The following is a 10,071-nucleotide window of genomic DNA, read 5'->3' on the forward strand; positions in this document are numbered from 1 at the left end:
ACCGACCGTTTGTGCATAAACAAATCGTGGGAATGCTTTGTTAGTGAAGAAATTAAATTTTTCGTAATTTTCTCCCATCAAGATCAAAGATTAACCTCACAAAGTTTGATACAAATATAAAAATACAAAAAGCGAAGAAGAAAAAGACATGATTAATTTAAGGGACTCGCCCTTAAATGAGCAATTTGACCAATTATATTCATTTTGTGTGCCGATAAATATAAGTAGGACTAAATTAATCACCGTTCCATTAAGTGGGGCGTTTTCGCTAACCTATTTACTAGTTTTGAGCCAATTTTTTTTAATGTATTATTATTTGTTTCGACGAGAGGAATCAAAAAATTAAAAAAAATTATGAATTTGCACAAGTATTTTTTAAAATATCCAAAAAAAAAAAAAAAACTTGAAAAAAGTCAACTTTTTTTGACCTTTTCTTGGAAGTTTGTGTACGAGAGATGCTAGGGTTAAAAGTAAGTGCGCACACTTTCATATAACAGAAAAGCTACGTGCACAGTATGCTGTGCACAGATCCCGTTTTTTTCCGCTTTGGGTTGTCAAAAGATGATTGGAGCTGCTCATTTTGTTCAAAATATATTGTTTGAATGTGTGTAGAAGAGACGCCTAAATTCTGAAGTGATTTTGGGTGTTTTGTTAACGCCTCTAACGATATCGAACAAAGCTCATTTTTTACAGAGATCTTAAACAACATATTTTGAACAAAATGTGCTGCTCCGATCATCTTTGTGCGATCCGAGATGGGAGAAAACGGAATCTGTGCACAGCTGCTGTGCACAGCTCGTTCTAAAATATCTCATTATACGCTTATCTATGTATGTATGTATGTATATGTCTGAATGTGTGTAGAAGAGACGCTACATGAATTGCTCAAGAGGGGCTACACCTGGATATGCCCCGCCGCAGTGGTTGTCTGGCCAAATTAAGGTGGTGTTTGACTGTTTGTACGCCGTCGACGATGTTGCGTTCTTCCTGATTGCCAGGAAAAAGAAAATAAGGCAGAAGATATATCAACAGTATTACACCTTAATATTTGTCGTCTACCTTTTGTCTTTTTTGTGTGTGGGTAAACTCGTCTCTCTCTCTCTCTCTCTCTGCTAAGAGGGTGAAGCAGAATAACAGCAATATCACACCTTGTTGTCGTCTATCTTTTGGCCCCCCCATTCTATCTGGTGCATTTGTTTTGTTTTGTGCTCTCACTAGAGTCAAGGAAGTAGGAACGGTATTAGATTCAATAGTCGGAGAGTACCATACTCCGACTACTTTATAATTATACATTTCTGAGGGGTCTATTATTATGGTATAATTTTACATTAGTGAAGGCAACTTCATTGTCCCACTCATATAGTAATAATTCAAACCATTCGATGTTGTGTTTGGATTTGGATTTAATTTTTTTTTTTGAAAAATAGTAGGGATAATAAGTGGAGAGAGATAGAAAGAGAAATATGAAAGTAGGAAAAATTTAGGAAGTATTTTTTGAAAAATGCTTTTTGAAAAGCAAAGAGAACAAGGCAGTGTTGCTTTGTTTGGATGGAAACTTAAAAAAAAAATTCTAACTTAAAAGATAATCATTAGAGTATTTCTATTCCTTACTCAAATTTGAGTAAAAAATTACCAAAAACATCACTCCACTCCTTACTCAAACTCATATCAAATCTTCCCAAATTTGGTTTGAACCAAATCCTTTCTCAAATTTTGAAGGCTATTTTCTCCTCTTGAAATTTCCAACTAAACCATTACTTAAGTTTTGTATTTGTCTATTGGATTGCTTCATACCAAATTAAGTTTTAACTCAAATTTTTATTCTAACTTTGGGTAAAAAATTGAGTAAGGAGTGTAGATACTCTTACCCTTACTTCCAACAAAAAAATTTGTCTTTATTCAATTTTTTTTTTTTTTTTTTTGCATTTGTTAGTTTTGCGTTAAAACTTTTGTGACTTATTGATTCGTCTCGACGAGTGAAATCGGAAGAGTAAATCTTTTTATCGAAATTTATAATTTTTTCAAAAAGATAAAAATAAGTAAAAATAATCGTCTTATCGACTTATTTTTATTTTTATTTAAAAAATTATGAGTTTTGATCAAATTTTTTTTATTTTTTCGATTTCTTTCATCAAGATGAATCAATAAGTCAAAAAAAAATTGACTCAAAACAAACAAATGCAAATTTCTTTTGAATAAGAACAAAGTAAATAAGTTACTAGTTAACTTTTTAATCTAAACTCACCCCGTAGGACTTCTCTGAGACGGGGGCGCTGTTTCGGGACAGCAATTTGGGCCCAAAAAACTAAACCCTGCGGGCCCTTCCTCGCCCCTTTTAAGCCCAGTTTGGCCATACAAAAAATTTACAAGAAGAACACTGGGCCTAGTGGCTGGATGGCCCGCCTTAATTGTGGGGTTTTTGAGCCCACTCCTTCCACTCTTGGGCTGCACATTTATCGGGTTTGACTGGGTTTAAAGAACCCTACTATTGGTACCGATAGTAAAACTGGACTCTGAGTCATGGCAAAACTCCTTGCTCTCAAAATCGCCCGACTAACAAAGCAAATTTGATGGGAGATTTTCATTTTCAAGACCTAAGTCACATATATATAATTTGTGTACAGGAGCGTGAGAGCGAATGTGAAAATGCTTTTGAAAGTCGAAGCACACTCCAAACCAGTACTAAAATCTGCGAGAACGAGGATTGAAAGTATGAACACAATACATTTCGAAAGGGTTTTATGACTAAGGTTAAGCCTAAATACCATGAAAGTTTTTTATTTTTTATTTTTCTGAAGATGTTAATTTGAACAGATTCCACTAGCAAAAAAGGAAATTCAAACCATACAACATGCGGTTAAATGCCTCCGATTATATACTTTTTAAAAATGTAAATTCACATTGGGTGAAGAAACCTTCTCTTTTTCTAACCCCCTCCCAACGATTTGAGAGTGACACCCCAAGGCCAAAGTGGTGATGGTGGGCCCGGAGTTGGGTGGATAGCCGGTCAGGGGTCAGCCTAATTGGGTCAGCTCGTGTGGCACATGAAGCAAAAGAATATCTAGTTAAACTACTGTTTACTAGTACAACTTTTCTTGCTCAAAAGCTTCCATTAGCGATTGTGACATCTCTTGATTTACATAGTCTACTTTTCAATTTATGTAACAAGGGAGAACGATTTTTGAATCTTATCTCTCTATAAATCTTAATCATTGATTTACTACATAAATCATATGGCTCTCCTTCTCTCTCTCTCTCAAACAATAATAATTACACAATTATCATTAATTAGATCTCACGTTCAAAATTTATATCTTAATCCCTCCTCCTCCTCCTCTACTTACTCTCTCTTTCACACACACACACATCTTCTTCTAGCTCTCCGCTTCCAAAGTCGACGCCCACCTGTGATTTTCTTTGAGACCGAACACCCTGTGTGTGTGTGCGCGCGCTATTTTGAAATTTTGAACGATCCCTCGGTGTTATATGAACAGGTTGATACTTTGTTCACGATTACAATGTTGATTTGCATGTGCGCTGATTGTTTGATCCGCATCTTTGGGTACGAGCATGCACTAAAAGAACTCTGTTTGAACCTAATTTAAAAAATAATAATATTCCCGTATAAATCATTTTCGTTGGCGGGGGTGATCAATGGTTTCATAATTCATTTTAGTTGTGTTCAAAATGCGTCGTTGCGCCGTGCCTTCAGGCACTGACAAATCCTAGTTTTCTTATAACTGAAGTGTTCCGATCTGCATACGCGTACCATGACTAATTCGGAAACCAATCCCAATTAAAATCGGAGCAAACCATGAAATAGATCGACTAACCCCAACGAAGTTGAAACCACATGAGAGGTTTTAAACCCGAGCCCCTAACAAAGAGCAAACCAAGTATCAGGCCTTGATGACCTACGTCTACATTTCATTTGCAATCCTATTGTAAGACTTCATAGTTGTAGGATTGTACGTAAGACATTTTACAAATCACAGCAGACGTCCTTCGATCATAAGGTAGCGGGTTAGTGTTAGGAGATTTTTGATTGATTCCTATTTTTAAGAAAATAAAGCGAAACTTTAATCCCGTTGTCTTTGGACGTATAAATTATAGTACTAGTATGTATCAAGGACGTTCAATATAATGAGAGTTTCAACGATGCATTTAGGTCCTTTCTTCTCATATTTTGATCTTACAATTACTCTAGCGTACTACTTGAAAGTTCTCCTACGAGAATATAAGACAATAGGATGTTTCGAATTAATTGAGCGTCCGAATTAACATTCAAGACATCTAGACTATTTTTGACAAGTTCAAACCAGGTAAATCTCGAGTAGTCCCAACAGTTTCTTGCTTTCTTGCCAGCGGTACAAGTTAAATCAACGATCTCGTAAGTAAGCCTAGACCTCTTAATTGCCAGCATACCAACTCTAGGGGTTGTTTCACATTCTAGTAGCTGGAGGGTTTTAGAGAAAATTCTACTCAATGAATCATTACCCTTAAATTATTCTTACTTAGGTCTAAGAGATGGCACTTATTTTCGCAACCTAGTCCCCAAGGTACGAAGTTTTTTCCAACAAATCTCTATCTCGAGGTCTATTGCGTGTGGACCTTTGCTCAGTGGACAGAAAAAGGTCTTAAAATGGACCTTAGAGAGACTTACTTGTCAATCTGTTAGTGAGGCAATTTTGACAGTTAATGCTTACTCGTACGGTGAGATAGTCATCAATTCTATCCAAAAACAACGCCAATTATGCTCAAACATTTGTTGAGCGGAAACCTTTGGAACCATATTAGACTAGATTTGCCCGATTGTTAACTTGAGGACTTGAAAATCAGTCGAGATGTGCGTAAGCTGATCCAAATATCAAAATATCAACAACAAAAAAATGGATACAACAACATAAATTTTTATTTTTATTTTGCTGAATTTGCACTAAAAAAAAACGTATCATATGATCTGTCCTTCCTGGCATCAGCATGGCATCAAGATCGATGCTCAGAGACACGGAGTCAAAAGGATTGCGCCGATCAATCAACAATATTTCTTCGTGCGAGAACCAATTTTATTCGCCAATTGATACCTCGAGCATTTAATCTCTCATCCCTAATAAATATCCGAACAGTCTCAGTGTGACTCAATACCACCAAAAAGTTAACAAGAAATGGTGGCGCTGTTAAGCGTACTTGTCTCTTTTATGTTACATATCGTTATGGAAATTAATGTTAACAACACTGGCAGCGACAAACGAGACAGTACCCGCCCTGCTGAGCGGTGCCAAGGGCCGATCCAACTGTTCATCTCGGCACGAATGATTTGGATTGAATCTGAGCGCATACAAATCTGAACTGTCGATTGCTCGACAAAGATCTGAGCCATTGATTGTCGATATGAACGGCCAGATGAGATGTTCGGCACCCCTGCCAAGCACCCACGCTTGACAGCATCTCCCATTCCGAGAGTTGACATGATATATCGAATGATAGTAGTAAATTTGTTGGCTTTAACCGTCGTTTAATTTGATTCCACGGTCATAGGCCAAAACTTAAAGGGTTTCTTTTATCATGGTCAACCCAAATTCTCATAACCATAGTTATTAAAAACTTACGATAGACGATACGTATCTTACGATTTGTATCATTTCTTTTGGAGAAAGATATGTATTCCATTATGTATCATTTTTGTATAAAAATCTTACGATATGACCGCGTATCCTACGATTTATATGTATATCCTAATTTTGTACGTATCCTACGATTACTTATATATTCGGAAAAAGTGGACTTTATTTTAAGAAGCGGAACTTCAAATGCATTAATCTAAGCCGGTTGATCTAATTATGGCATCTTTCAAACCCTTTGATAGAAATTCAACCTCAATGTAGGTCTTGTATAAAAGAAAGAACCATACTTCGATTGTATTTTATCTTACTTTCTTTTCCTAACAAATGGAACATAAAGCCTTAATGTAATAGGCTCCAGTTGAGAGACTTGAAATTTTGGCATCTTAATTTTTTTTAAATATAAACATAATTTGTTAGTGTTATTAGATGTATCTACTTCTTAATTATATTTTAATTATGATTAACGTTGTTGAAACATAAAATAAATTTAGTACTTTGACAAAGCTCCAATTGACAAAACTCAAATATGATAAATATTATCGAAAAGATATAAATATCTAGTTTTTAGAAACTTTAAAATATCTAGATCTAAAAACTCTAGAATATCCTTGTGAAATATCTAGATTTTTTTTGTGAGAATTAGTTTTATGTGTAATTCTAGAATTACTTCAAAATTTATCTTGTATGAAAATATCTTTATACTAGAGTTTTCCATAGAGTAGTACAAATAGGGATGAGTTCTAACCATGTTGTACCAAGCCAAAAAAAAGTTTGAGTTTAAGTGCAATACAAATACTCTCTTTCTCCACTCTTGTCTTTAGTATTCTCCATCTCCAAAAAATGTTGTCCAGAAATATTGTCCAACTACACAATAGAAACTCCTACTCTTCCAACAAACGTATCTTAATATATACGATACGTATCTCAATACAAATATACAAGTGAAAAAATGATACACAATACGTATTCCAATTTGAAAACATTGCTCATAGCCAATAAATTTATTTAGTTTGTAGAAGTAATTTTGAGAGAGAGACAGATTTCAGAGAGGATTTAAAAATCAAAAAAAGTTGTCAAACAGAAAGGGGGAGAAAGGCTTCCAATTTGAATTTCCTAATTTTTGTTCATCCTCACAGGCGAAGTCAAAAAGATTCCCTGTTCTGTTTAATCATAAATAATGGCGATTCTGTTTAATCATATATAATGGCGATTAGTGCATGGAGTTAGGGCCGTAAATAAATCGAGCAACTCGCGAGCTCGGATCGTTCAACAAAAGTTTGGCTCGTTAAGGGAGGCTGAACTCGATTAAAGAAGCTTGTTTAGTAATAAATGACTAAACTCGAGCTCAAGTTTGGCTCGTTTAGCAAACGAGCTCATTGCTGCCCTCTGATGGAGTGAGGTCATTAAATTAATTACCCTAGCAAATTAGTTTAGCATGTGAATTAATTCATAGCAACCTTCAAAGATTTGTAGGATTTGAAATTGATTATCAGAGTCCTTGACTTGATTCTATCGTAATTAATTAAGCTCCACTGGCGACAATATATTAGGTAATAAATTGATAGTCACATTTTTTGTCAATACCCCTCACTTTTTTCTTTTCTTTTTCATACAGAGCACAAAAAAAGTGTGTTGTTTATGTAGTACGTATTAATTGTAAATGAAGAAAATATTATTGATGGAGAAACACGAATTGATGAAAAATAGAACTTGTGTAACTCGAACTTGAACTGTTTCTTAATTTGGTTCGACTGTAATGTTACGTTAACGATTAAGGAAAAATGGCGGCGCTATTAAGCCTACTTGTCTCACTATGTCGCATAAGATGTACTAGCAAATGTCAAAACAATTGACGCTGACAAACTTGATATCTATTTACGAGATATGTATAGGTTAGTGTAAAATTAAATTAAATTGTCGTGCAGTTTGATTGGACGGATATATATATATATATATGTTGGTGCTCTAAATTGAACTTCGCTTGTAACATGTCAAATACTGTGTCAAAAATCTCCGGAAGTAATGGCTATGCACGTGGACAATTTACATGATCGATTGTAGATATGACACCAAAAGGAAACGACACTAGGGTTAAGGAAAAATGACGGCGCTATTAAGCGCTTAGCTTGTCTCTTTATGTCGGATAAGATGTAAATGCATGTAAAACAATTTACGGCGACAAACCTGATCTATTTATGAGATATATTTGGCAAATTAGATTAAATTGTCGTGTAGTTCAATTGGACGGAGATAGATATGCTGGTGCTCGAAAGTGTATGTAGCTTGCAACATGTTGGATACTGTGTTGAAATCTCTGGAACTAATAATGTCCATGCACGTGGTCAATTTACGTGATCGATTATAGATATGACACCAAAAGAAAACGACACTAGAGGTTAAGGGAAAATGACGGCTCTATTAAGCGCTTAGCTTGTCTCTTTACAAGATGCATTGGTGTAAAATTAAATTAGATTGTCGTGTAGTTCAATTGGACGGATATAGATAAGTTAACGACCTAAAGTGTACATATATGGGCATGTCGGATACTGTGTCAAAATCTCCGGAGCTTATGGCCATGCACGTGGTCAATTTACACGATCTACTATAGATAAAAAAAAGAAAGAAAAGGAAACGACACTAGAAGTAGTTAGGAAAAAATGACGGCGCTATTGAGAGCTTAGCTTGTCTTTTTATGTCAGAAAACATGGAAACAGTAAAAACTTGGTTTGTTCTTGAAAAAAAATTCAAATGCACGAAAATAGAAAAAACATTTCCTAGTTGAATTTCCCTCCTTTTAAATCATATCGATTCTATCTCCTCATCATTACTTTTTCCTCCCCAATTTGCCAAAAACTTTCCCCTTCGGATTTTCAACTTTGTTGTTAGCACTTACTGCCCCCCTCATTAACTTCTCCAAAATCCCATTTATTGCATACAACGCCACCAACCCCACCATGAGAGAGTAAGCAAAACTCCAACCTTAGCCAGCCATCTCTTACACAACCCATCACTACGAAAACCCTAAAATGCCCTTCCACCACCACCCTCTCCTATAAAAAGGGTCGTGCTCCTCTTCACAAAACTCGCACAGTACTTGAAGGAAAGTTAGAGAAAAATCTCTCTCTCTCTCTCTGAAAAAATGAATGGAGGAGGTGGGTCTTCTTCATCTGATGACACTGTCATGAGAGATGTTATGGAAGGGTATGACTCTACCTCGGATGAGGACTTCGAGATCATTCTAGGGCCTCCGAGGCCCACATGCGTTTCGTGCGCGAGATGTCGAAGATTGTTTCACTATCATGCCGAGTTCTTGAATCACATCGAGGCGTGCTTGGCAAGAGAGAGAATGATCAAGGAGCAGAAGGGCAAGGGCCAGTGCTACCAGTTTAATGCACCTCATGATGATCAGAGAGGAGGAGCGGGACCTTCTTCTGCGGCTCCGCCTGTGAGGGCGTTGAATCTTTTCAACGACCCCCTGGAGCTCAGGCTGGCACCCCCGGGGCCACCTCCGCCGCCTCCACCTCTGAGCCTCGAGCTCACTCTGGCCATTGGCCGGAACAGGCCCGGGGGGTTTCGTCAGCAGCCCGGGAACAACAACAACAACAGGGGGATCGGACCCGGTGTTGGCAATGCTGGGAAGAATTTCAAGAAGTGAGTTATGGGGGCATGGGCAAACCAGCTTGTTAGCTTAGCTAGTATTATTATGTGGGCGCCCGTTTAGGGTTTTCGTGCGTTGATCCGATCCGTTCATTTTCTCTTTGTGTTTGTTGTTGAGTACTTCGTGTTGTTTGTGTCTGCTCATGGCAAGGGTTTCTTGTGTTGTTTTCCTTTTGGTTTTTCTTGTGTGTTTGTGTCTGGCCGGGTTTGCTCATGTAAGAAACAAGTAGAAAGTCTTAATGAAAAATTGGTGTTTTGAGTCTTCTTCTTCTTCACCACCTTCTCTTTTGTTGAAACGGTTGTGGAATTAATATATAAAGCCAAGATGATATCAAGAAAGAGACCGGTGATGATCTATCGACAGTGTACAAGGTAGTGCATGTATATAAAATTCGATACTTGATAAATTTTGTTGCCGATCAAAAAAATTATTATGAAGAAAATTTAACAACGGGTACATCAAGTTGGGGGACAGAGGAGGAGAATCCAACCAAGAGAAAGACTACAATACACACCCCTTATTTGGGTGTGTATCGTATGCACTCCCCAAAATGTTATGAATTATAGAAAAAATGTTACGAATCGTATTGCTAAAAAGTTACGAATCGTATAAAGGTTACGAGATACACCAAAATGTTTTGAATCATAATGAAAATGTTACGAATCGTATTGTTAAAAGGTTATGAATTCTAGAACAAAAGTTACGAAACACACTAAAATGTTATGAATGAACCATAAAATATGTGCATATAGTACACCCTTTTAAGAGGTGTGTATTGTAAACTTTCCC

The sequence above is a fragment of the Rhododendron vialii genome, chromosome 13a, assembly GCF_030253575.1.
Source record: "Rhododendron vialii isolate Sample 1 chromosome 13a, ASM3025357v1".
Lineage (NCBI taxonomy): Eukaryota > Viridiplantae > Streptophyta > Magnoliopsida > Ericales > Ericaceae > Rhododendron > Rhododendron vialii.